The following is a 27,890-nucleotide window of genomic DNA, read 5'->3' as shown; positions in this document are numbered from 1 at the left end:
TTGGCCTCACCAGTCACTCCCGGACCCACAGTCACCAATCCTCCAACTGAAAGTGAAGTCATGGTCATCTTCCAACCCGAAGGACGAACAACAACAACAACAACAACAACAGTGAATGAGGTAGACAGGACCGCTCTCTAGTCGTTTATAGAATGGTTGATAGACTTGTTGATAGCGTGTGTCCGGTAAAGTCTACTAAAGTCCGACTAAAGACATTCCGAGGGTCTCCAATAAGGTGGACGGTAGCTCAGGAAGTGAGCTTTGCATCAGTGACTCAAAAAAGCTACTTTGTGAGCGCTGCAGTAGGACCTCCTTACTCTTAAACTCAAATCCTCTCGCAATGAAGGCCAACATGCCATTAGCTTTCTTCACTGCCTGCTGTACCACCATGCTTGCTTTCAGTGACTGGTGTACAAGCACACCCAGGCCTCGTTGCACCTCCCCTTTTCCTAATCTGGCACCATTCAGATAATGATCAGTCTTCCTGTTCTTGCCACCAAAATGGATAACCTCACATTTATCCACATTGTACTGCATCTGCCATGCATCTGCCCACTCACCCAACCTATCCAAGTCGCCCTGCAACCTCATAGCATCCTCATCGCGGCTCACACTGCCACCCAGCTTTGTGTCATCCGCAAACTTGGTGATGTCACGTTTAATTCCCTTGTCTAAATCGTTAATATATATATTGAGAGAGCTAGATAGAGTTCTTAAGGATAGCGGAGTCAGGGGGTATGGGGAGAAGGCAGGAACGGGGTACTGATTGAGAATGATCAGCCATGATCACATTGAATGGCGGTGCTGGCTCGAAGGGCCGAATGGCCTCCTCCTGCACCTATTGTCTATTGTCTATTGTGGTTAAACGAGTCTTATGGTTTTGCGTTTTCGTAACGCAGGAAAAGAGATGTTTCTGAATGAGACTTCTGTCACTAGCTGTCGACACTGGAACTAGACAAAGACTACGGCGAGACGCTGTGGCCTGTCTGCGACTTTTAACTAGTTAGGCTGAAGCGTAGCAAGTCAGAAAAATCAAAGCTCAGATGAAGCTGAGTAATTAGATAAATATAGATCAAATAACTGAGACAAAATAGATAGATAACATGAACTTTAAATGATAGTAAAATGGTGGATTCAGCTCACCCCTTGACTTTTCCGCTGATTTTAATTTCTAATGATTATTTCTATTTACATTTTTAAAAAGTGGGATAATGTATAACTAGTGTGAACGGTTGATCGATGGTCAGCATGGACTGTATCTTTCTATTCCATTCTAACCAGTCTCGGTTATTGAGACGCTAATTGCCGTTATTTTACCTCGATGCCTTTTAAAGTTGAACAAGACCTCTCTATTTTTGTTACGAGTTTATTAGTTTAGTTTAGAGATACAGTGTGGAAACAAGCCCTTCGGCCCATCGAGTCCGCGCCGACCTGCGATCCCCGCACACTAGCACTATCCTACACACACACACGCACACACACACATACTAGGGACGATTCACAATTTTACCAATAGACAATAGACAGCAGACAGCAGACAATAGGTGCAGGAGGAGGCCATTCGGCCCTTCGAGCCAGCACCGCCATTCAATGTGATCATGGCTGATCATTCTCAATCAGTACCCCGTTCCTGCCTTCTCCCCATACCCCCTGACTCCGCTATCCTTAAGAGCTCTATCTAGCTCACTCTTGAATGCATTCAGAGAATTGGCCTCCACTGCCTTCTGAGGCAGAGAATTCCACAGATTCACAACTCTCTGACTGAAAAAGTTTTTCCTCATCTCCGTTCTAAATGGCCTACCCCTTATTCTTAAACTGTGGCCCCTGGTTCTGGACTCCCCCAACATTGGGAACATGTTTCCTGCCTCTAACGTGTCCAACCCCTTAATAATCTTATACGTTTCGATAAGATCCCCTCTCATCCTTCTAAATTCCAGTGTATACAAGGCAAAGCCAATTAACCTAGAAATCTGTACATCTTTGGAGTGTGGGAGAGAACTGGAGCACCTGGAGAAAACCCACGCAGGTCACAGGGAGAACGTACAAACACTGTACAGACAGCACCTGTAGTCAAGATCGAACCAGGTCTCTGGCACGATGCCTCAGGAAAGCCACCAGCATTCATAAAGACTCCTCACACCCCTGCAACAGTCTGTTCGAACTTCTACCATCTGGCAGACACAACAAGGCTTCTACGCCCGCACCTCCAGACTCAGGAACAGCTTCATCCCCAGGGCCATAGCTGCTCTGAACCGGTCCTGCTGAGTCGGATGGTCACGTCGCACAGCGACCCGGCACAGACCTATTTGCACTTTATTCTGTCTTAAAAATTCTCTCCGTGACCTGCGTGGGTTTTCTCCGAGATCCTTGGTTTCCTCCCACACTCCAAAGACGTGCAGGTTTGTAGGTTAATTGGCTTGGTAAATGTAAAAATTGTCCCTTGTGGGTGTAGGATAGTGTTAGTGTGCGGGGATCGCTGGTCGGCGCAGACCCGGTGGGCCGAAGGGCCTGTTTCCGCGCTGTGTCTCTAAACTAAAAAATCTCTGAGCTAAGTCATCCATTTCCCTCCTTTCCCTGAATATCCATGTGCCCATCTAAAGAGAATTCCTTACAACCCCAGCGGTATGAACGTTGAATTCTCTAATATTCTCTAAACAAACTCATCTATTTCTGGATCGACACAAAATGCTGGAGCAACTCAGCGGGACAGGCAGCATCTCTGGAGGGAAGGAACGGGCCCTTCTCTCCAGAGATGCTGCCTGTCCCGCTGAGTTACTCCAGCATTTTGTGTCTATCTTCAATTGAGACCAGCAGTTCCTTGCTACATACAGTAATCTGTTCTGGTCTGGCCCAGAGGCAATGCATGGGAAAGCAGTTGGTTAACTCTTAACCAGCAAAGCAAATATCGTCCCGTCCTGTTTCTTGAACTCTCAGAACCCTGCAGCGATCTGTTTACACTCCTCCAGTCTGGACTATCCTTCCTCAATTTCCAGCATTGCAATGTGCAGCCCTGCCTTCAGATACACAGGCCCTCACTTCAACCCTGGCCCCATAGCAGAAGCGTCCACATCGCGGGACTCGAAACTGGAAGTGTCCTGAGCTAATTCTGCTACCACCACCATCTATCGTAAACATAGAAACATAGAAAACAGGTACAGGAGGAGGCCATTTGGCCCTTCGAGTCAGCACCTCCATTCATTGTGATCATGGCTGATCATCCACAATCAGTAACCCGTGCCTGCCTTCTCCCCATATCCCTTGATTCCGCTACCCCCTAGAGCTCTATCTAACTCTCTTTTAAATTCATCCAGTGAATCGGCCTCCACTGCCATCTGTGGCAGAGAATTCCACAAATTCACAACTCTCTGGGTGAAAAAGTTTCTTCTCACCTCAGTTTTAAATGGCCTCCCTTTTATTCAGAGACTGTGTGGCCCCTGGTTCTGGACTCCCCCAACATTGGGAACTCGCTGAGTTACTCCAGCATTTTGTGTCTACCTTCGATTTAAACCAGCATCTGCAGTTCCTTCCTACACAAGTTGTCTTTCAGGTTTGTATTAAATCCCCCTCCCCATCTCACCTTAAACATATGTCCCTCCGTAGAAGGGTCCCGACCCGAAACATCATCTATCCATCCACGTTCTCCAGACATGCTGCCTGACCCGCTGAGTTACTCGGCAGGAAAGAACTGCAGACACTGCTGCGCTGGTCAAGAAGGCACAGCAACGACTGTTCTACCTAAGAACACTGAAAAAGTCTGGTCTACCCCAACAGCTGCTGACGACCTTCTACCGCTGCACCATAGAGAGCATCCTAACACATGGCATCCCTGTGTGGTACCTCAGCTGTATGGAGGCAGAGAGGAAAGCTCTTCAGCGGGTAGTCCATAGAGCTCAGAGGACCATCGGAACACAGCTACCAGCCTTGGAGGGCATCTACAACACACGATGCCTCAGAAAAGCCACCAGCATCCACAAAGACTCCTCACACCCCTGCAACAGTCTGTTCGAACTTCTACCATCGGGCAGACGATACAAGGCCTTCTACGCCTGCACCTCCAGACTCAGGAACAGCTTCATCCCCAGGGCCATAGCTGCTATGAACCGGTCCTGCTGAGTGAACAGTGAACCGGCACAGATCTACTTGCACTTTATTCTGTTTTAAAACTGTTCTAATTTGTTTCATTGGGTTGTTTAAATTAATACTGACTAGCTAATTAATTTATTGCATCGTATGGGAGGCGCATTCCCAATCTCGTTGTACCCCTGTACAATGACAATAAAGATATATTGTATTGTATTGTATTGTATTGTAAATCGAAGGTAGACACAAAATGCTGGAGTAACTCAGCGGGACAGGCAGCATCTCTGGAGAGAAGGAATGGGTGACATTCGGTTCAAGACGTTTCAGGTCTGAAGAACTGAAACATCACCCATTCCTTCTCTCCAGAGATGTTGCCTGACCCGCTGAGTTACTCCAGCACTTTGTGTATACCTCCGCTGCGTTACTCCAGTACTTTGTCTTTTTTAAACATATGTTCCCTTGATTTTGATCCCCCCTGCCTCGGGTAAAAGACTTGTCCTGGGAACAGCACGCCAACCAGGGATATATTTTCAAAGGTAGACAAAAAATGCTGGAGTAACTCAGCGGGCCAGGCAGCATCTCTGGAGGGAAGGAATGGGTGACGTTTCGGGTCGAGACCCTTCTTGAGACTGAAAAACATCACCCATTCCTTCTCTCCAGAGATGCTGCCTGGCCCGCTGATTTACTCCAGCATTTTTTGTCTACCTTCGATTTATACCAGCATGTGCAGTTTTTTTCCTAGGGATATATTTTCTATTGCTTCTGTGTTCAGTATATTTTCTCATCTTAAACACTCTCTAAACATGCTGCCTGACCCGCTGAGTTACTGCAGCACTTTGTGTCTACCCCCACTGAGTCACTCCAGTACTTTGTCTTTTTTAAAGACAGGTTGAAGACAGGAAGATGCACTATTAACCTTTTTCCAAGAGTCATATTTAGTTTAGTTTAGATTAGAGATAGGGTGCGGAAACAGATCATTTTTGCCCACCGAGTCTAGGCCGACCAGCGATCCCCGCATATTGACACTATCCTACACACACACACCAGGGACAATTTACATCTTTATACAAAGCCAATTAACCTACAAAGCTGTTCATCTTTGGAGTGTGGGAGGAAACCGAAGCTCTCGGAGAAAACAAACGTGGTCACGGGGAGAACGTACGAACTCCGTGCAGACAGCACTTGCAGTCGGGATGGAACCCGGGTCTCTGGCACTGCAAGCGCTGTAAGGCAGCAACTCTACCGCTGTGCCACTGAACTTTAGTTTAGTTTAGTTTCTTCCCATCTGTTATCAGGCAACTAAACCATTCTATCAACAATTGGATAGAGCAGTCCTGCCCTCCCATCTACCTCATTGGAGACCCTCGGACTGGATTTTATCTTGCACGCAACGTTATTCCCTTTATCACGTACCTGTACACTGTGGATGGCGCGACTATAACCATGCGTTGTCTTTCTGCTGACTGGTTGGCACGCAACAAAAGCTTTTGACTGTACCTTGGTACATGTGACAATACTAGACTAAACTGAGCGTGACAATAAACCAAGCTAAACATGTTTAGACAATAGTGAACTGCACTTTGGAATTGATCCTTCCACTCCACACAAATGTAATAATGAAACCGGATCAAAATGGCAGATTAGCCAATACTGAAACCGCCAAACCTGCCTGTCGGTTTTCATAAACAGTGTGTGAGTGTGTGTGTGTCGAGCCAAAAAGGACTCCCTTAATTTTAAAATAAGCATGCAGTCGATCGTCCAGTGTAAGTCACGGGCGATCGATGACTCAGTGGTTTTGAAGAGATTGAGAAATCCCAGAGTCTTGAACACGTTTTAGCAGACTCGAGCAAGCCGGCACCCATACTAAACTCGGAAAATCTCCAAGCTATTCATTTAGAAAAGGCTAAAGTCCACCTCCTGCCCCAATAGGCGTCCGAGATCAGGAGACTGGAGCCATCGTCTGGACTTAATGATCAACTCTCTCTCTCTCTGTTCTGCCGGGCTGACTCCCTTAGCGAACCCAGCGGGCTCGGGATGGGTGGGTGGGTGGGAAGGGGACGCAAGACAGGGCAAACCACCACAAAGATCGCCGAGCGGGACCAAGCAAGAGATTTTCTTTTTCCCAAAAAGCCATCGCTGCTGCCTTCTCGACAGTGACACTCTGGCTCAGAGCTTTACTCTGGAATAATCAAAATGGCAATGGCCCAAAACTCCAATTGTTTTTTTTCTCTCTCTCTCTTTCTCTTTCTCTTTACGGAACAAGAGAAAGGGTGGAGCACGGGGGCATTATTGTTATTTTTTTTTTTTAATTAGTTTTATTGCAGACGTTACCGGCACTCTGGAGAAGGCCTTGGCACTGACAAGCAAAGGAAGCAAATGCATGTATTTCCAAGGCTGGCTCAGACAGCCGGCACACAAGCTGAGGAGTCTGATTTTTAAAAAAAATACAAGGTCTTATGACATTTGTTTGCTCTGGCACGGCGGCAGAGGCCGGCCAGGATCGGAGACAGGTTAATGGTAGCACCTACAACCGCTGCACACCTTCCAAGATGGTTTTGCACACACACACACGGACACGCACACAGACATGGACACGCACAGACACGGACACACACACACACACGCACACACGCACACACACACACCCTCGCTGTCTACGCCATTTAATGGTGCTCCCCTATTGAGCACCCAACTCGTAGGGCACTCTCCCCCCTGCAACTCCAAACACACACTGACAGCGACTAGAATAGCTGGCGTCTCTTCTTACCTTCCTGTTTAAGATGAAGACAGGGCACTTGAAGCGCTGAGAGATCTACGAGTCAAACTATTTTGTTTTATTCCTCCCCCTCCTCTCTCTCTGTCTCTCTTTCTCTCTCTCTCTCTCCTCTCTCTCTCTCTCTCTCACTCTCTCTCTCTCTCTCTCTCTCTTTCTCTCTCTGTCTCTCTCTCTCTCTCCTCTCTCTCTCTCTCTCTCTCTCTCGACTCTGTCCTGGCAATTCTCTGAGTAATTTGACTAGACTAGCTCCCCACCTCTGAGAGTATGACTCCAACACCCACGCCCCAGGGTCGAGTCCCATGCAGCTTGGAGACCGAGCTTTTAACCCCGTCCGGCTTCCAACTGGGGGAGCCAGGGTGGCATTTCCTTCTTTCGCAAAACATTTTTTTTTTGTTTTGGAAAAGCATTTTTATTTTTCCTCCCTCTCTAACACAGAAGAGTTGGGTTGCCACAGCAGACAGTTGCTACTTGCAGCATAGCCCCCGCCTACTCAATGACCTATTTATATCCAGACTTTTAATAGAGGTTCTGATACCATTTATGACGAGGAAGTCCTAGGCCGAAATTGCAGGAACGCTGTAAATGCAGAAGTAAAAACTGATAAAAGCTCGAGGCCCGGCCCATTCCCAGGATGTGGAAGTTGTCGGGATTAGAATCTCTGGCTGCGAATTGTAGAGCCACACAGCGTGGAAGCAGGCCCTTCGACCCAACCTGCCCATACCGACCGACATGCCCCATCTACACCTGCCCGCGTTTGGCCCATACCCCTCCAAACCTGTCCTATCCATGTACCGTCTAAACGTTGCAATAGTCCCTGCCTCAACGACCTCATCAGGCAGCTCGTTCCATACACCCACCATTAGGGTTGCCAACTTCCTCACTCCCAAATACGGGACATGGTGACGCCACCGCCCCGCGCCCCACGTGACCTCGCCCGGCCAGCCGCCATGTGCTCCCGCTCCACGAATGGCGGCCGCCAGGGCCGGGAGGCGGGTTGTTACGCAACCACCGTTCGGCGGCGCCTGGGCCTACACTGTCCGCACCTAAAATGTCGGAAACCTAGAGTGTCGGGACCTAAACTGTCGGGGCCTACAGCTTCGGGGCCTACAGAGTCTGGGCCTATAGCGTCCGGGCCTACAGTGTCGGGGCCTACAGTGTCGGGGCCTACAGCGTCCGGGCCTACAGCGCCCCCCGGGCCTCATACGGGACAAGGGCGGTCCCGTACGGGACAAAACAATTTAGCCGAAAATACGGGATGTCCTGGCTAATACGGGACAGTTGGCAACCCTACCCACTACCCGCTGTGTGAAAAAGTTACCCTTCAAGTTCCTTTTAAATCTTTCTCCTTTCACCTTAAACCTATGTCCTCTGGTTCTCGATTCCCCTACTCTGTGCATCTATTCCTCTCATGATTTTATACACCTCTTTAAAATCACCCCTCGTCCTTCTGCGCTCCAAGGAATAGAGTCCCAGCCTGCTCAACCTCTCCCTGTAGCTCAGGCCCTCGAGTCCTGGCTACATCCTCGTAAATCTTCTCTGTACCCTTTCCAACTTGACGACGTCTTTCCTGTAACACGGTGCCCAGAACCGAACACAATACTCTAAAAGCGGCCTCACCGATGTCTTATATAACTGCAACATGACCGCCCAACTTCTATACTGGTAAGGTCGACACAAAATGCTCAAAAAAGTACCCGAGTAATGCAGCAGGTCAGATCAACGCTTCATAAACTAGACATTTTACTCAAAATAAAACCCCCTCAAAATGCTGTGGTGACTCAACGGGTCAAATCAGCACTTCATAAACAAGACGTGTGTAGGAAAGAACTGCAGATGCTGGTTTAAATCGAAGGTAGACACAAAAAGCTGGAGTGACTCAGCGGGTTGGGCAGCATCTCTGGAGAGAAGGAGTGGGTGACGTTTCGGGTCGAGACCCTTCTTCAGACTGATGTCAGGGGAGGGGGCGGGACAAGGATAGAATGTAGTCGGAGACAGGAAGACTAGTGGGAGAACTGGGAAGGGGGAGGGGATAGAGAGGGAAAGCAAGGGCTACCTGACATTGGAGAAGTCAATGTTCATACCGCTGGGGTGTAAGGTACCCAAGCAAAATATGAGGAGCTGTTCCTTCAATTTGCGCTGGGCCTCACTCTGACAATGGAGGAGGCCCAGGATAGAGAGGTCAGATTGGGAGTGGGAGGGGGAGGGGGAGTTGAAGTGCTGAGCCACCGGGAGATCAGGTAGGTTAAGACCGAAGATACTAGAGGAGCAAGATAGACCACACGACCGGAAAAAACGTAGTATGGCATGGCGCCATTTTAGTAGGCAGAAACTTGCAGAAACATTGAAAAAGAAAAATAACAAAAATCTCTGAATTGATAGATGAGATATATTCTGCATTTTAATGGTATCATCATACCTACTGTTCACCCAAAACACTGATTACACTGCGAGAGGCATAGCGAACGGCGGGTTTTGCCTACTAAAATGGCGGACATTCCGCTCTTTTGCGTACTACACTTCAGTATAGGCGATTTCAACGGAGTGGTCCATTTTGGTCCTCTAGTATTTTTGGTTAAGACGGACTGAGCGGAGGCCCTTAGCGACAAGACCTCATAAACAAGACATTTTACTTCAAAAATAACCTCAAAGTGCTGGAGTAACTCAGTGGGTCAGGCAGCATCTCTGCCGAACATGGATGGGTGACGTTTTGGGTCGGGACCCTTCTGCAGCCTGATTGCGGTGGTGGGGATGAAAAGAAAGCTGGAAGAGAGGTGAGGGGGGGGGGGGGGGGGGGTGGGACAAAGGCACACAGGCAATAGGTGAAAACAGACACAGAGTGCTGGAGTGACTCAGCGGGTCAGGCAGCATCTCTGGAGAACGCGGACAGGCGACGTTTGGATCCCATGCTCAGACTGATTTTAGAGGGAGGGGGAGAGAGAAAGCTGGAAGCGTGGTGGGGGCGGAACAAAGGCAGGCAGGTGCCCGAGGTCAGGATGGAACCCGGGTCTCTGGCGCTGTGAGGCAGCAGCTCTACCAGCTGCGCCCCTGACTGAATGCCCCATTCTGCCACAGTTGAGTGAACTGGGAGCAGACCGACTCTCTCCACGACCACATTCCTCCCAAGGGGATCTTGGTCTGCCCAGCTGCCTGCCACTTTTGCGGGCTGCAAGAGTCTGTGTACCATGTCTATAGGGTCGCCAGCTTTCTCAGTCCCAAATAAGGGACAAAAGGTGACGTCACCGCCCCCCGTGACCTCCCCCAGCCAGCGGCCATGTGCTCCCGCTCCACCAATGGTGGCCGCCCGGGCCGGGATCGGGTTGCTACGCAACCTCCGTTAGCGGCGCCCGGGCCTCTGGGCCGACACTGTCCGGGCCTACAGCGTCCGGGCCTACAGTGTCCGGGCCTACAGTGTCCGGGCCTACAGTGTCCGGGCCTACAGTGCCCGGGCCTACATTGTCCGGGTCTACAGTGTCTGGGCCTACAGTGCCTGGGCCTACACTATCCGGGCCTACAGTGTCCGGGCCTACAGTGTCCGGGTCTAATACGGGACAAGGGCGGTCCCGTACGGGACAAATCAATTTAGCCCAAAATACGGGATATCCCGGCTAATACGGGACAGTTGGCAACCCTACACATCTACATGGAGTGTGTGAGGTTACTGCCCCAGTTCCAATATCTAAAGGGGCCGCTCCTTGCCTTCCGGCTGCACTTCACACACCCACCGCCCTCATCATCGTAGGGGAGAGGGTCCGAGGGCTGAAGATGTCCTGGTCAGGTATGCTCCTGGGCCTGGCCGAGCTGGCCATCCGCGAGTCACGGCGCCAGGCGGAAGAGGGCTCTGCCTGAGCTGGCTGCCTGCTCTCTTTTCCGGGGTTACGTCCGTCCGCGCCCGGGTGGGATTAGAGAGGGGACCACGCGCTGTCCCCTGGGGCATTTCCGGGACCGCTGGGTGGAATGCATCCTGGACAAGGAGTGTAACATCGTTGTATAGTCGTTCATTTAGTATATTTGTTTGTCTTGTATAATGGTGGTGGGTTCTGTTTTGTTTTATTGTATTGTAAATATTATTTTTAATAATCGAACACATTTTTTTAAATTAAAAAAAGGGGGATCTTGGTGGTCTCGGCTTCAGTCGTTAATAAACAAGGGAATTCTGCACAATCCCTGCCCTAACTACTCCTTACAATAACCATCTCAGGGAGAGATCCTCCCCATCGCCAATCTACATCCTGCTCGCTTTTCCTGCAGACTCGCAGTTGCTAATTAACTGGAGACAGCAAATATGTGACTCGTGCAAAGATCAACCCTCTCTTAACACTCACCTAATTTATCCAGCAGCCCCCGCCGACCTACATGTCCCATCTACACTAGTCCCACCTGCCTGCGTTTGGCCCATATCCCTCCAAACCTGTCCTATCTATGAACCCTAGAGTCATAGAGCCATACAGTGATACAGCGTGGAAACAGGCCCTTCGGCCCAACTCGCCCATGCCGGCCAACAATGTTCCAGCTACCCTAGTCCCACCTGCTTGCGCTTGGTCCATATCCCTCCAAACCTGTCCTATCCATGTACCTGTACAACTGTTTCTTAAACGATGGGATAGTCCCTGCATCAACTTCCGTACACCCACCACCCTCTGTGTGAAAAAAATTACCCCTCGGATTCCTATTAAATCTTTTCCCCTTCACCTTGAACCTATGTCCTCTGGTCCTCGATTCCCCTACTCCGGGCAAGAGACTCTGTGCGTCTACCCGATCTATGCCCCTCATGATTTTGTACACCTCTATAAGATCACCCCTCATCCTCCTACGCTCCATGGAATAGAGACCCAGCCTACTCAACCTCTCCCTGTAGCTCACACCCTCCAGTCCTGGCAACATCCTCGTAAAAAGGATACCTAAACGTTAGGATAGTACCTGCCTCAACTACCTGCCGAAGGGCCTGTTTCCATGCTGCATCTCTAAACTAAACAAACCTGTCATGATTATAAATGCTTCTCCTAGACCCCTCCTTAACTTGACAGAAGGAATGGGTGATGTTTCGGGTCTTGACCTTTCTTCAGACTGGTTACACTGAGGTACTCCGTCTTTCTGTGTCATTCTTTGGTTTAAACCAGCATCTGCAGTTCCTTCCTACACCCCTTCATTTGTTGCTAATCTCCAGTCCACATCTCTGAAGCCTTTTTGCCTAAGGGAATCATTTTCTTAATCTCTACTGTGGTTTTTGAACATCCTTCACACTTATCCCAGAGTGTGTGTCCACAGTAATCCAGTTCTGGTCTGACCAGTCTTTTTTTTTTAATCCCCTATCCCCCCATTGAGTTTCTCCAGCATTTTGGGTCCTTTTTGTTTGGTAAACTAGCATCTGCAGTTCCGTGTGTCTCTAAGGTTTCGAGGGAGATGGGCCAAATGCAGGCAATTTCAATTTAAGGCCTGCCGGGTCAGGTAAGGCCAGGTTAAAGATGACAATAGACAATAAGTGCAGGAGGAGGCCATTCGGCCCTTCGAGCCAGCACCGCCATTCAACGTGATCATGGCTGATTATTCACAATCAGTACCCCGTTCCTGCCCTCTCCCCATACCCCCTGACTCCGCTATCTTTAAGAGCTCTATCTAGCTCTCTCTTGAAAGCATCCAGAGAATTGGCCTCCACTGCCTTCTGAGGCAGAGAATTCCACAGATTTACAACTCTCTGACTGAAAAAGTTTTTCCTCATCTCCGTTCTAAATGGCCGACCCCTTAACCTTAAACTGTGGCCCCTGGTTCTGGACTCCCACAACATTGGGAACATGTTTCCTGCCTCTAACGCGTCCAATCCCATCATAATCTTATATGTTTCAATAAAATCCCCTCTCATCCTTCTAAATTCCAGTGTATACAAGCTTAGTCGCTCCAGTCTTTCAACATACGACTGTCCTGCCATTCCGGGAATTAACCTAGTAAACGTATGCTGCATGCATGACCTATGTTACACCGTTGAAAACGATGCCATTGATGGGTTGCTTCAGAGAGCCCGCAGGTTGGGCTGGGTTAGGGCAGCTCAATGGCAGAGTTGTAGGGAAAAAAACTGCAGATGCTGGTTTAAATCAAAGGTAGACACAAAATGCTGGAGTGACTCAGCAGGTCAGGCAGCATCTCGGGAGAGAAGGAATGGGTGACGTTTCAGGTCGAGACCCTTCTTCAGACTGAAGAAGGGTCTCGACCCGAAACGTCACCCATTCCCTCTCTCCTACATGCTGCCTGACCTGCTGAGTTACTCCAGCATTTTGTGTCTACCTTTGATTTGTACCAGCATCTGCATTTATTTTCCTACACAGGCTTGTATTCACTGGAGTTTAGAAGGATGAGAGGGGATCTTATAGAAACGTATAAAATTATAAAAGGACTAGACAACGTCACCCATTCCATCTTTCCCGAGATGCTGCCTGACCCGCTGAGTTACCCCAGCTTTTTTCTTGAACAAAGTTTATTTCTGAATTTTTATTAATACAGCTTTGATAAGTCAATGCATGAACACATTTGAACTGATAGGTATCCTCCTACCCACCACCCCCCACCCACACTACCATTCAGAGGGTATACAGCTTAAGTTATGCAAGGAAAATAGGTAAATACATAAACATAAACATAAGCATACAAAACAAAAGATAAATTGTTAGAGATTTAAAGCAGTACACCAGATTTAAAGCAGTTTTTATGCATCTAGGGCACTAACATGCATAAAAACAGACAAGAGGGAAGCAGAAAAATGTGAATGTTAAGACATATCCGGGACCATTCTAATACTTCAATTCCATTCTTAATTACATACACATATCAAAGACTCTACTCAACCATAGAATTATCAGAGCCTAAAGCATCAACACAGCTTTGGAAAGGTTGCCATATCAATGTAAACTTGTCAGCTGACTCCATAACAGTATACCTAATCTTAGAAACATAGAAAGGAGGAGGCCATTCGGCCCTTCGAGCCAGCACCGCCATTCATTGTGATCATGGCTGATCATCCACAATCAGTAACTCGTGCCTGCCTTCTCCCCATATCCCGATTCCACTAGCCTCTAGAGCTTTATCTAACTCTCTCTTGAACCATCCAGTGATTTGGCCTCCACTGCCCTCTGTGGCAGAGAATTCCACAAATTCACAATTCTCTGGGTGAAAAAGTTCCTTCTCACCTCAGTTTAAAATGGCCTCCCCTTTATTTGAAGACTGTGGCCCATAGTTCTGGACTCCCCCAACATTGGGAACATTTTTTCTGCATCTAGCTTGTCCAGTCCTTTTATAATCTTGAATTCTGTGGAATTCTCTGCCACAGCAGGCAATTCACTGGATGTTTTCAAGAGAGAGTTAGATTTAGCTCTAGGGGCTAACGGATTCAAGGGATATGGGGAGAAAGCAGGAACAGGGTACTGATTTTGGATGATCAGCCATGATCATATTGAATGGCGGTCGGTGCTGGCTCGAATGGCCTACTCCTGCACCTATTTTCTATGTTTCTATGTAGATGCTGGACTCTGCAACGTTGCTACGACACACCCTGCCCCGTACAATAAAAGAGTGGAGTTGTTTGAACAGCGTGAAAGGTTCCACAGCAAACAGGCTCAAGGGTCTATCGGAAAACAGGAGCTGGGTCCACAAATCAGCTGGTTGAATTCCAGGCACGGCCGAGACATTGCAAAAACACTCCTGCGTTCTCAATGAATTCCGCTGAACTTTAAACCATTGGGGTGCATCGCGAGCTCGATGGGACAAAGCGTTTCTTTTTTAGTTTAGAGATAAACCTTCAGCTTAGTTTGGTGGCTTCACAGTGACGCGGCAACAGTATCCATAAATTCATACGCTATGGGACCAGAATTAGGCCATTCGGCCCATCGAGTCTACTTCACCTTTCAATAGGGTTGCCAACTGTCCCGTATTAGCTAAATACGTTAATTAACTGTCCCGTATTTTGGGCTAAATTGGTTTGTCCCGTACAGGACTGCCCTTGTCCCGTATTAGGCCTGGGGTGAGCTGCAGGTCCGGACAGTGTAGGCCCGGGGACCGCTGTAGGCCCGGAGGGCGCATAACAGAGGTTGCATAGCAACCCGCCTCCATTATTGGAGGCTGGCTGGGTGAGGTCATGTGGGGCGCGTGGCGGTGACGTCACCTTGTCCCTTATTTGGGAGTGAGATAGTTGGCGCCCCTAGGTGCCACACAGGAGCATCCTCCTCTGTGCCATGTGGATATGAAGGGTTTACAGGACTATGGGTCAAATGCAGGCATCTGGGACTAAAGGGACACAAAGTGCTGGAGTAACTCAGCGGGTCAGGCAGCATCTCTGGAGAACATGGAGACTCGGTGGGCCAAAGAGCCTGTTTCCACGCTGTTTCCAAACTAAATTAAACTAAACTAAACCATCAATACACTGCCCTCTGCATTTCAGACGCAACAGTTAATATGGTCATAAGGTCGTAAGTGATAGGAGCAGAATTAGGCCATTCGGCCCATCAAGTCTACTCCGCCATTTAATTATGGCTGACCTATCTCTCCCTCCTAACTCCATTCTCCTGCCTTCCGCCCTTAACCCCTGACACCCGTACTAATCAAGAATCTATCTATCTCTGCCTTAAAAATATCTATTGCTGAGGCCTCCACAGCCGTCTGTGGCAAAGAATCCCACAGATTCACCACCCTCTGACCAAAGAAATTCCTCCTTATCTCCTTCCTAAAGGAACGTCCTTTAATTCTGAGTCTGTGCTCTCTGGTCCTCGACTCTCCCACTAGTGGAAACATCCTCTCCACATCCACGCTTATCCAAGTTTAACACGGAAACTCCTACACTGGGATCATATTGACATTTTGACTAGGTATTACCCTGATTATGAAAAATTTAGGTACCCTAAAGTTGTCAAAGACACTTTAATAATTCAAGTTGGTCCAGTCTTACTTTTGGAAGAATTATGCAATAGACAATAGACAATAGGTGCAGGAGGAGGCCATTCGGCCCTTTGAGCCAGTACCACCAGTCAATGTGATCATGGCTGATCATTCACAATCAGTACCCCATTCCTGCCCTCTCCCTATACCCCCTGACTCCGCATTCATTAAGAGCTCTATCTAGCTCCCTCTTGAAAGCATCCAGAGAATTGGCCTCCACTGCCTTCTGAGCCTGAGAATTCCACAGATTTACAACTCCCTGAGTGAAAAAGATTTTCCTCATCTCCGTTCTAAATGGCCTACCCCTTATTCTTAAACTGTGGCCCCTAGTTCTGGACTTCCCCCAACATTGGGAACTTGTTTCCTGCCTCTAGCGTGTCCAATCCCTTAATAATCTTATCTGTCTCAATAAGATCCCCGCTCATCCTTCTAAACTCCAGTGTATACAAGCCTAGTCGCTTCAGTTGCATGCAACTGAACGACAAATTGCTTTTTTTCCCGATCGGTTCTGTGACTGTGTTGATACGGCTGATCAGTGAGCAAGACTTCCTCATTTCAAAAGTCGTACTGTAATATGCTGCATCATACAACAACGTGGCAATAACTGTGGAGAAAAGATTTCTTAAAAAATTTCCACACAAGTTCAGACTACTAACCTTTTACAAGCTTCCTTGATCGGGGGATTATTTTTTGTTATCGACTTACGTGAAGGGGGGGAAATTGCACACACACACCCTCCTCTTCGAAGCGCAGCTACTGCCCAGCCCATTACAGCAAGGCACTGTGCTTGCACTCAGCCACTGTCAGCTGACATTGTACCCAGTAATTATCAAAAGCCAGTGGTTTTTCTTTGGATTACGCTGGAAACTTTACGACGAGGCTTTAGTTTGTCCCCTGAACAGACTCAACTGGAATGTGTTTGTGGAGACAGCCATTTTAAGTGAACCGCACACAAGCACTGCCGGGCCATTCTTTGGAAAATGAACCAAAATGCCACACGCGTGACCGGACGTCAACACATAAAAGTGTAGGGAAAAAAACTGCAGATGCTGGCTTAAATCGAAGGTAGACACAAAATGCTGGAGTAACTCAGCGGGTCAGGCAGCATCTCGGGAGAGAAGGAGACCCTCGACCCGAAACGTCGCCCATTCCTTCTCTCCCGAGATGCTGCCTGACCCGCTGAGTTACTCCAGCATTTTGTGTCTATCATCACATAAAGTAATACATAAAAAAATTATTGTACGAGATTAATCTTATTCATTGCTATTTTCCTACCTGCAGAACTATAATGCACATCTGTCTGCTAAAGAAATGAACACTCTAGCTTTTTTAAATTCACAGAGTTTGTAAGATAAAACTGAGTTTTGAAAAAATGGCTTCCGTGTGAGGCCACACACGTGACCAGTCATATTTGACCTCTGACCCTAAACAAACATTGTCAGCATAACATATAAACATTTCACTTGATAAACTTCGATATATAATTCATATATATACACAGTACAAAACAATATACCTGTAATGCTTTCAGAATTAGAAGAGACATATTCCACAATTTTTCATATTTTTGGCCACACACGTGACTAAGAATGGCCCTGTCAAATCTGCCTTAGAATTACAATAGGAGCCTTCCAGTCCTAAAAATAACTGAACGGTTCATGGAGTGCCTTTGCGTTGTCAGCCAGAAAACTCAGAGGTTTTCGAGCTGGCTTACAATGGATGACCTACCTGATGTATTGATAAACATGGCAGCCATTTTGGAGAGCTGGCTGGCATCAGCGACTCATGGCCAAAGGAACAGAAGGTCTTTTAGGCTCTAAAGTAAGTTGCACCGATAAACTAAGGCCACAGCTCACCTCATCCTCAGCGGTAATGACTTACTTTTATCTAGGAGTGCCAACTATCTCACTCCCAAATAAGGGACAAGGTGACGTCACCGCCCTGCGCCCTACGTGACCTCACCTGGCCAGCGGCCACGTGCTCCCGCTCCACCAATGGCGGCCGCCTGGGCCGGGAGGCGGGTTGCTACGCATCCTCCGTTAGGCGGCGCCCGGGCCTCCGGACCCACACTGTCTGGATCTACACTGTCTGGGCCTACACTGTCCGGGCCAACAGCATCCGGGCCTACAGTGTCCGGGCCTACAGTGCCCCCCCCCCCCCCGGGCCACACTGTCCGGGCCTACGCTGTCCAGGCCTACACTGTCCGGACCTACTGCGTCCGGGCCTAAAGTGTCCGAGCCTACAGCGGCCCCCGGGCGTACAGGGTCCGGGCCTACAGCGGCCCCCGGGCCTACAGTGTCCGGGCCTACAGCGCCCCCCCGGGCCTAATACGGGACAAGGGCGATCCTGTACGGGACAAACCAATTTAGCCAATATACGGGATGTTCCGGCTAATACGGGACAGTTGGCAACCCTACCCTCAAGTGTGAGGCTCAAAGGGTGTTTGCCACCAGCAACAGAGCTGCATGTTCATGCAAACAAACCCACCATCAAAAGAAAATCTCAGCAAAAAGTCTTAAATACTTCAAAGGAGCGTCGTCTGACAGAGACCTTGATGATGCATGTCTGGCACAGAATTAGAATTAAGCCTCTCTCTTCCAGAATGAGAATCATCGACGTCAGCACATTCGAGTGACTGAATTGTAAAAACAACTATTATTTGGGATGTGCTGGCTCTGGAGAGGGTCCAGAGGAGGTTTACAAGAACGATCCCAGGAGAGAAGGGAGAGACAAATTACTGGAGTAACTCAGCGGGTCAGCATTTTGTCTCCACCTTTAAACCAGCATCTGCAGTTTTTTTTTTCCTAAACATATGATGTGCGTTTGTCGGCACTGGGCCTGTACTCGCTGGAGTTTAGAAGAATGAGGGGGGACCTCATTGAAACGTACAGAACAGTGAGCGGCCTGGATAGAGTGGATGTGGAGAGGATGTTTCCACTAGTGGGAGAGTCTAGGACCAGAGGGCACAGCCTCAGAATTAAAGGGTGTTCTTTTAGGAAGGAGATGAGGTGGAATTTCTTTAGTCAGAGGGTGGTGAATGTGTGGAATTCTTTGCCACAGACGGCCGTGGAGGCCACAAGTCAGTGGATATTTTTAAGGCAGAGATAGATAGATTCTTGATTAGTACGGGTGTCAGGGGTTGTGGTGAGGAGGCAGGAGAATGGGGTTTGGGAGGGAGAGATAGATCAGCCATGGTTGAATGGCGGAGTAGACTTGATGGGCCGAATGGCCTAATTCTGCTCCTATCACTTATGATCACTTCTGATGAATGCTCTTACCGTTAGGCTGTAAGCCACCCGAGAGGAATATGAAGGTGCTGTTCGCAAATCCAGGTGGAGCACGAGAGATGTCCGGTTCAGGAGTCTGGCAGCCGTGAGGAAGAAGCCGTTCTTAAGTCTGGACGTCAAGCTTTCAAGCTCCTGTATCTTCCCCTGGAAGGTAGAAAAGAGAAAGGTCAATGGTGAGGGTGACAGGCAGCCTTGCCGATACGTCCAGCCTTCATGATGCAATGTTCCGTGAAGACGGACTAGTTTTTTTTCCCCTTAACTGCTCCTGTCGGGCAGGAGGTACAGAACCATGAAGCTGGGGATGAGTGGGTTAACGTACGATGAGCGTTTGACGGCACTGGGCCTGTACTCGGTTGGAGTTTAGAACGATGAGGGGGGAACCTCATTGAAACTTACCGAATAGTGAAAGGCCTGGATAGATAGAGAGGATGTGGAGAGGATCAGCCATGATCACAATGAATGACGGTGCTGGCTCGAAGGGCCAAATGGCCTCCTCCTGCACATATTTTCTATGTTTCTATGTTTCTGTTTCCACTAGAAACATAGAAAATAGGTGCAGGAGGAGGCCATTAGGCCCTTCAAGCCACCACCGCCATTCATTGTGATCATCCACAATCAGTAACCCGTGCCTGCCTTCTCCCCATATCCCTTGATTCCGTTAGCCCCTAGAGCTCTATCTATCTAACTCTCTTTTAAATTCATCCAGTGAATTGGCCTCCACTGCCCTCTGTGGCAGAGAATTCCACAAATTCACAACTCTCTGGGTGAAAAAGTTTCTTCTCACCTCAATTTTAAATGGCCTCCCCTTTATTCTTAGAATGTGTAGCCCCCGGTGGGAGTGTCTTGGACCAGAGGGCACAGCCTCAGAATAAAAGGAACATGCCTTTAAAAGGAAATTATTTCGCCAGAGGGTGGTGAATCTGCGCGATTCTTTGCCACAGACGGCTGTGGAAGCCAAGTCGGTGGATATTTTTAAGGCAGAGATAGATATTTTCTTGATTAGTACGGGTGTCAGGGGTTATGGGGAGAAGGCAGGAGAATGGGGTTAGGAGGGAGAGATAGATCAGCCATGGTTGAATGGCGGAGTGGACTTGATGGGCCGAATGGCCTAATTCTGCTCCTATAACTTATGACCTCACTTATCCAAGTGAATCCAACTTACCTGTTCAAATGTCTTTTAAATGTTATTATGGGTGTCAGGGGTTTATGGGGAGAAGGCAGGGGAATGGGGTTGAGAGGGATAGACAGATCAGCCATGGTTGAATGGCGGAGTAGATGTGCCATATAGCCTAATTCTGCTTCTATGTCTTATGAACTTATGAGCGCGCAAATGAGGTCATCTCTGACCGGTCCTGTTTTCTTCCGGTCTTCTCTATTTTTCAGTCTGAGGAACGTTTTCGACCCAGAACGTCACCTATTCCTTTTCTCCAGAGATACAGTTTTGGTCTCCTAATCTGAGGAAAGACATTCTTGCCATAGAGGGAGTACAGAGAAGGTTCACCAGATTGATCCCTGGGATGGCAGGACTTTCAAATGAAGAAAGACTGGATAGACTCGGCTTGTACTCGCTGGAATTTAGAAGATTGAGGGGGGATCTTATAGAAACGTACAAAATTCTTAAGGGGTTGGACAGGCTAGATGCAGGAAGATTGTTCCCGATGTTGGGGAAGTCCAGAACAAGGGGTCACAGTTTAAGGATAAGGGGGAAGTCTTTTAGGACCGAGATGAGAACGTTTTTTTTCACACAGACTGGTGAATCTGTGGAATTCTCTGCCACAGAAGGTAGTTGAGGCCAGTTCATTGGCTATATTTAAGAGGGAGTTGGATGTGGCCCTTGTGGCTAAAGGGATCAGGGGGTATGGAGAGAAGGCAGGTACGGGATACTGAGTTGGATGATCAGCCATGATCATATTGAATGGCGGTGCAGGCTCGAAGGGCCGAATGGCCTACTCCTGCACCTATTTTCTATGTTTCTATGTTTCTATGCTGCCTGACCCGCTGACTTACTCCTGCATTTTGTGCCTGCCTTCGGTGAACAAACGGCAACTGCAGTTCATCCCCGCGCCATTTTGTCGAGGCTTTCTTGAGAAGGTTTGTGAGGATGATGTCGGGACTCGAGAGCCTGCGCTAAAGGGAGAGGTTGGACAGGCTAGGAATTTAATTGCGGGAGGACGAGGGGTGATCTTACAGAGATGTATCTGATCATGAGGGAAATAGATCGGGAAATAGAACGCACGGAGCCTTTTACCCAGAGTAGGGGAATCAAGAACCAGAGGACATAGGTTTAAGGTGAGAAGGAAAACCTGAGGGGCAACTTGTTCACACAAAGGATGGTAAGTATATGGAACGGGTTTGCTGGAGGAGGTAGTTGAGGCAGGTACAATCGTACCACTTAAGAGACAATTGGAAAGGTACATGGACAGGACAGGTTTAGAGGGTTATGGTCCAAGAGCAGGCAGGTGGGACTAGTGTAGATGGGGCATGTTGGTTGGAGTGTGCAAGTTGGACTGAAAGGCCTGTTTCCACGCTGCATGCTTCTCTGACTATGATTCTATGACCATATGGCTCTGTGACCCTATGGCTTAGGGTTGCCAACTGTCCCGTATTAGCCGGGACATCCCGTATTTTGGGCTAAAATGGTTTGTTCCATACGGAACCGCCCTTGTCCCCTATTAAGCCCGGGAGGGCGCTGTAGGCCCGGACGCTGTAGGCCCGGACACTGTAGGCCGGGACAGTGTAGGTCCGGACAGTGCAGGTCCGGACAGTGTAGGCCTGGACACTGTAGGCCCAGACACTGTAGGCCCGGACACTGTAGGCCCGGTGGCAACTGTAGGTCTGAACAGTGTAGGCTCAAAGGCCCGTGCGCCGCCTAATGGAGGTTGCATAGCAACCCACCTCCCGGCCTGCCATTGGTGGAGTGGGAGCACATGGCCGCTGGCTGGGTGAGGTCACGTGGGACGCGGGGCAGTGACGTCACCTTGTCCCTTATTTGGGAGTGAGATAGTTGGCACCCCTAGTATGGCTCCATGGGTCCATAACTATGACTTTACAACTCTATATGACTGTATGACTCTATGACTATGTCTATGGCACTCGGACTATATCTCTATGACTCTTCAACTCTATGACTCCATGACCCTTTGACTTATTCATGCCTCTGGTCAACACAATTAGCTTCAGGTAAAACAACACAAGGCACTGTTGTAACTCAGCGGGTCAGGCAGCATCTCTGTGGGGAACGTGGACAGGTACAAAGTGCTGGAGTAACTCAGCGGGTCAGGCAGCATCTCTGGAGAATGTGGACAGGTACAAAGTGCTGGAGTAACTCAGTGGGTCAACCAACCAGCATCTCTGGAGAACCTGGACGGGTACAAAGTGCTGGAGTAACTCAGCGGGTCAGGCAGCATCTCTGGAGAACGTGGACAAGTACAAAGTGCTGTAGTAACTCAGCGGGTCAGGCAGCATCTCTGGAGAACGTGGACAGGTACAAAGTGCTGGAGTAACTCAGTGGGCCAAGCAGCGTCTCTGGAGAACATGGATAGGTGATGTTTCACAGGGTGCTGGAGTAACTCAGTGGGTCAGGCAGCTTCTCTGGAGAGCATGGATAGGTGACGTTTCACAGAGCGCTGGAGTAACAGCGGCTCAGGCAGCTTCTCTGGAGAACATGGATAGGTGATGTTTCACAGAGTGCTGGAGTAACTCAGTGGGTCAGGCAGCATCTCTGGAGAACATGGATAGGCCAACGTCTTGAGTTGAGACCCTTCTTCTTCAGAAGGTCCGAAGAAGGGTCCCGACCCGAAACGCCACCGACCCGAGTTCTCCAGAGATGCTGCCTGGCCCGCTGAGTTACTCCAGTGCTTTGTGTCATTTTGTGCAGTTTTTCGTTTCTGGTCTCAGACGGTGAGCAAGCTCTAACGGTGAAAAATCTTACACTCATCGGAAATCTCCCTTGCCATCAGCCGGGCACTGTGGACTTTGCTTGGCACATTATATCGGAGGGGGGGGGGGGGGGGGGGGAGGGAGGGGGGGGTGGAATGCAGGAAGTAACCATGAACAAGCAACATTTTACAACATTCTTCATTCATTTGTAAAGATAAAAAGTTTGTGTTTTTGTTTAAAATGGCAACACAATACCATTTTGTAGGTCAACCAGAGACAAGAGACTTTCTTGAACGAGAAAGTATTGAGTTGTGATCCGGAAGGTATTGTCAGATAATGCTTACACAATCAACAGCAACTTCCAAAACAGGAACTTGGATTAGAATCAGTTTTTAGAGATACGTTAGACTTTAGAGATACAGCGCGGAAACTGGCCCTTCGGCCCACCGGGTCCGCGCTGACCAGCGATCCCCGCACACTAACACTATCCTACACACACTGGGGACAATTTACACCTATACCAAGCTAATTAACCTGCAAACCTGCACGTCTTTGGAGTGTGGGAGGAAACCGAGGATCTCGGAGAAAACCCACACAGGTCACGGGGAGAACGTACAAACTCCGTACAGGCAGCACCCGCGGTCGGGATGGAACCCGGGTCTCTGGCGCTGCATTCGCTGTAAGGCGGCAACTCTACCGCTGTGCCACCTTTAGACTTTAGAGAAACGGCGTGGAAACAGGCCCTTCGGCCCACCGAGCCTACGATCACCCCGTACGCTAGCACTATCCTACACACTATCCTACACACTATCCTACACGACCATCGATCGCCCGTTCACACAACATAGAAACAAGGACAGCAGGGCGCACGGATAGTCGGGAAACCATAGCAACAGGTGCCATAAACAAAGACAGGTAGAGGAGCCCACCTGGGAGAGTTCTCTGAATCAGACTGTGCAGGGCTGTGGCTTTGATTACCGCATCCATCTCGGCCCATGTGCTTATAACCAGGCAACAAGGGTAATTACAGTGAAACACAAAACCGTGCCAGCTTCAGAAGGCCCGGTCTCAGGGGTAAATACAGCCCGGCGGCCGCCAAGAGCGAGGTGGGGCCTGGCAGGGCGGGGTAGGCCAAGGGCAGAAGGCTCAGCAGTAGAGTCGTCTCAGAGGCGGGTTCCATCCTGACCACGGGCGCTTGTAGGCAGGGTTGCCAACTGTCCCGTATTAGTGGGACATCAGTGGGCTAAATTAGTTTTGTCCCGTACGGGGCCGCCCTTGCCCCGTATTAGTAGGGTTGCCAACTTCCACGCTCCCAAGCAAGGGACAAAGGGTGACGTCACCGCCCCGTGTGACCTCATCCAGCCGGCGGCCAGCTGGCTGGGTGAGGTCACGTGGGGCGCGGGGCGGTGACGTCACATTGTCCCGTATTTGTGTACGTTCCCCCCCCAGTTTCCTCCCACACTGCAAAGAGGCGCTGGTTCGTAGGTTAATTGGTTTGGTATCATTGTAAATCGTCGCAAGAGCATGTTGGACAGTGTGTCAGTGTGCGGGCTTGGTAAATGTAAAAACTGTCCTTAGTGGGTATAGAATAGTGTTAGTGTGTGGGGACCGCTGGTGGGCACGGACCCGGCGGGCCGAAAGGCCTGATTCCGCGCTGTATCACTAAACTAAGCAAAGAGGGAGGCCGCTGAGGACCAAGAGCTAAAAATTGTCCCTAGTGGGTGTAGGATAGTGTTAGTGTGCGGGGATCGCTGGTCGGCGCGGACCCGGTGGGCCGAAGAGCCTGTTTCTGCGCTGTATCTCTAAATCTAAATATAAAAATCTAAACCACAATCTGTGGAGGGAATGGAGAGGTGACGATTCGGGTCGGGATCCTGTCCTGTCCTGTCCACGTACATGACTAAACATTTCGCAACCGTTGCCATTTTACCCACCTCCACAGTTCCTGTGGCAGCTCGTTCCACATAGGCACCACCCTCTGCCCGAAAAGATTGCTGCTCAGGCCTCTTGTCCTCTCACTTTAAACCTGTGCCCTCTAGTTCTGGATCGAGGGTCTTCTGCACACCCTGAGATACAGGACCACCGCCGATTTACCGGCAACTAGTGGTCCAGGACCTCCTTTTAATCACTGGAGTTTAGAAGAATGAGAGGGGGATCTTATAGAAACGGATAAAATTATTAAAGGACTGGACCAGCTAGGTGCAGGAAAATTGTTCCCGATGTCGGGGGAGTCCAGAACCAGGGGGCCACACAGTCTAAGAATAAAGGGGAGGCCATTTAAAACTGAGGCGAGAAAAAACCTCTTCACCCAGTTGTGAATGTGTGGAATTCTCTGCCACAGAGGGCAGTGGAGGCCGATTCACTGGATGAATTTAAAATAGTTAGATAGAGCTCCAGGGGCTAGCGGAATCAAGGGATATCGGGAGAAGGCAGGCACGGGTTACTGATTGTGGATGATCAGCCATGATCACAATGAATGGCGGTGCGTACAGGCTCGAAGGGCCAAATGGCCTCCTCCTGCACATGTTTCTATGTTTCTACTCCAAAGACGTGCAGGTTTGTAGGTAAATTGGCTTGGTAAATGTAAAAATTGTCCCTAGTGGGTGTAGGATAGTGTTAGTGTGCGGGGATCGCTGGTCGGCGCGGACCCGGTGGGCCGAAAGGGCATGTTTCCGCACTGAATCTCTAAACTAAACTAAACTAGGCCGGGTGAGGCAGCCGATCTCGACCTCACCGGGACTTCCGTGGCCGATCGGCGTGACAAATGTTCCCCACTGCGGCCGGGGCTCTGGAACTCGGGCCCGGCCGTAGTCGGCGGATCCGTTCCCGTAGCCGACTCCCGTGGCCGACGTTGCGTGCCGATATCTCGCCCCCCCCGGCGGCCTAGGCGGAATGCTCCTGTACTGTCGTACTCCTCTCGGAGGCCGTGACCTCTGCCGGTTCGGCAAAACGGAGAATCCAGAAAGTCTTTGGGAACCAAGGGTGGCGGAAAATCGGTGGTGGACCTGTACCTTCTTGTTATAAGGTGTGCTAAAAATCCTATCCATGTTCTCCAGAAGTACTGCCTGACCTGCTGAGGTACTTCTGCACTTTTTGTCTTTTTGTGTATTGAACTGAATAAATTTTAGTCGCCAAGTATGTATACGTACAAGGAATTTGCCTTGGTGCTTTGCGCGCAAGCAAAGATACCAGAGCAGCAAGATGCACCACTCCGTCGAAATCGCATTTACTGAAGTATAGTATGCAAAGGAGCATACAGACCGCCATTTTAGTAGGCAAAACACCGTCATGTTAGTAGGCAAACCCCGCCATTTTTTAGGTTAAACCCGCCATTTTAGTAGGCAAGACCCACCATTTTAGTAGGCAAAACCCGCCATTCGCTATGCCTCTCGCAGAATATATCTCATCTATCAACTCACAGATTTTTGTTATTTTTCTTTTAAAATGTTTCTGCAAGTTTCTGCCTACTAAAATGCCGGTCGGGACGTACTACGGTTTTTAGGGTCGAGCGGTCTATCTTGCTCTGCTCTAGTATCTTTGCTCGCAAGTAACAACACGACATACAGTAAACAATTAAGAATAAAACGTTATAGTTTACACATGTGAAGACTGAAATAAAATACCAGAGCAAAAGGAGGCTACAGACTTTTGGTTGTTGAGTAGAGCTGCTGCTTGTGGATCAAAGCTGTTTTTATGTCTGGCTGTGGGGCTTTGACAGTCTGGAGTCGCCTTCCAGAGGGAAGTGCTTCAAAGAGTTTGTGGCTAGGGTGAGAAGGGTCAGAGGTGATCTTGCCCGCTCACTTCCTGGCCCTTGCAGTGTACAGCTCGTCGATGGGGGGAAGTTGTAGCTACATTGAGAACTCTTATTTACAAAATGCTGGAGTAACTCAGCAGGGCAGGCAGCATCTCGGGAGAGAATGTAGAGTCCGGCCTCATCTTCTCCACCATGGGTCTGCTTTGGCTCAGCCACCAAGCACGACATCTGGAGGCTGCAACGCATCGTTCGATCAGCTGAGAAGGTTGTTGGCTACAACTTCTCTCCCGAGATGCTGCCTGACCTGCTGAGTTACTCCAGCATTTTGTGAATAAATACCTTCGATTTGTACCAGCATCTGCAGTTATTTTCTTATACTACATTGAGAACTCTGGTCATTATTACATTATCTCGCTTTATCTGATGCCTCTTTGCCTCCTTTGTGTCTTTTTTGGGGGTAAAAAGAGTTCTTGAGTTTATAAAGCTGCCGATAGCCATGTCTCCTTTGAAGAAAATTTCCAGCAAATAGTTGTTTGCATCTTACTGTGTTTTCCTCCACTGTGCATTTCAAACAGTGATTATATCATCAGGCAAACACTCAATTTATTCTACGGTTCAGGCGTCGTCTCTGGAAAATATGATGTTTTTCGGGTCGGGACCCTTCAACAGATCACCTCAGATGTGGGCGGAAGCCAGAGCACCTGGAGGAAACCCATGTGGTCCCAGGGAGAACGTGCAAACTCCGTTCAGGTAACACCGTAGTTACGGTTGCCAACTTCCCCACTCCCAAATACGGGACAAGTTGACGTCACCGCCCCGCGCCCCACGTGACCTTACCCAGCCAGCGGCCACGTGCTCCCGCTCCACCAACGGCGGACACCCGGGCCGGGAGGCGGGTTGCCACGCAACCTCCATTAGGGGGCGTCCGGGCCCTACGGGCCTACACTGTCTGGAGCTAAAATGTCGGGAAATCTAGAGTGTCAGGATCTACAGCGTTGGGGCCTACAGCGTCCGGGCCCACAGCGTCCGGGCCCACAGCGTCCGGGCCCACAGCGTCCGGGCCCACAGCATCCGGGCCTACAGTGTCAAGGCCCACAGCGTCCGGGCCCACAGCGTCCGGGCCTACAGCATCCGGGCCTACAGTGTCCGGGCCCACAGCGTCCGGGCCTACAGCGTCCGGGCCTACAGTGTCCGGGCC

General features: G+C 49.4%; 1 protein-coding gene across 2 annotated transcripts in view; it reads right to left on the bottom strand.

The window, feature by feature from the left end:
* LOC144612379 (zinc finger and BTB domain-containing protein 7B-like) overlaps positions 1-27,890 on the bottom strand; it is a 132,599-nt gene that overhangs the window by 45,315 nt on the left and 59,394 nt on the right. The window contains exon 2 of one of the 2 annotated variants that reach the window (XM_078431965.1): positions 19,051-19,203. The gene's annotated coding sequence lies outside the window, so the exon portion shown is untranslated. Of the gene's footprint in view, positions 1-6,847; positions 6,937-19,050; positions 19,204-27,890 lie in introns of those variants that run through there. The other variant, XM_078431966.1, reaches the window with a different exon arrangement.

This window comes from Rhinoraja longicauda, chromosome 44, assembly GCF_053455715.1.
Source record: "Rhinoraja longicauda isolate Sanriku21f chromosome 44, sRhiLon1.1, whole genome shotgun sequence".
NCBI classification, from domain to species: domain Eukaryota; kingdom Metazoa; phylum Chordata; class Chondrichthyes; order Rajiformes; family Arhynchobatidae; genus Rhinoraja; species Rhinoraja longicauda.
The sequence above is the reverse complement of the archived record's forward strand: the minus strand, read 5'-3'. Positions and strand labels throughout refer to the sequence as shown.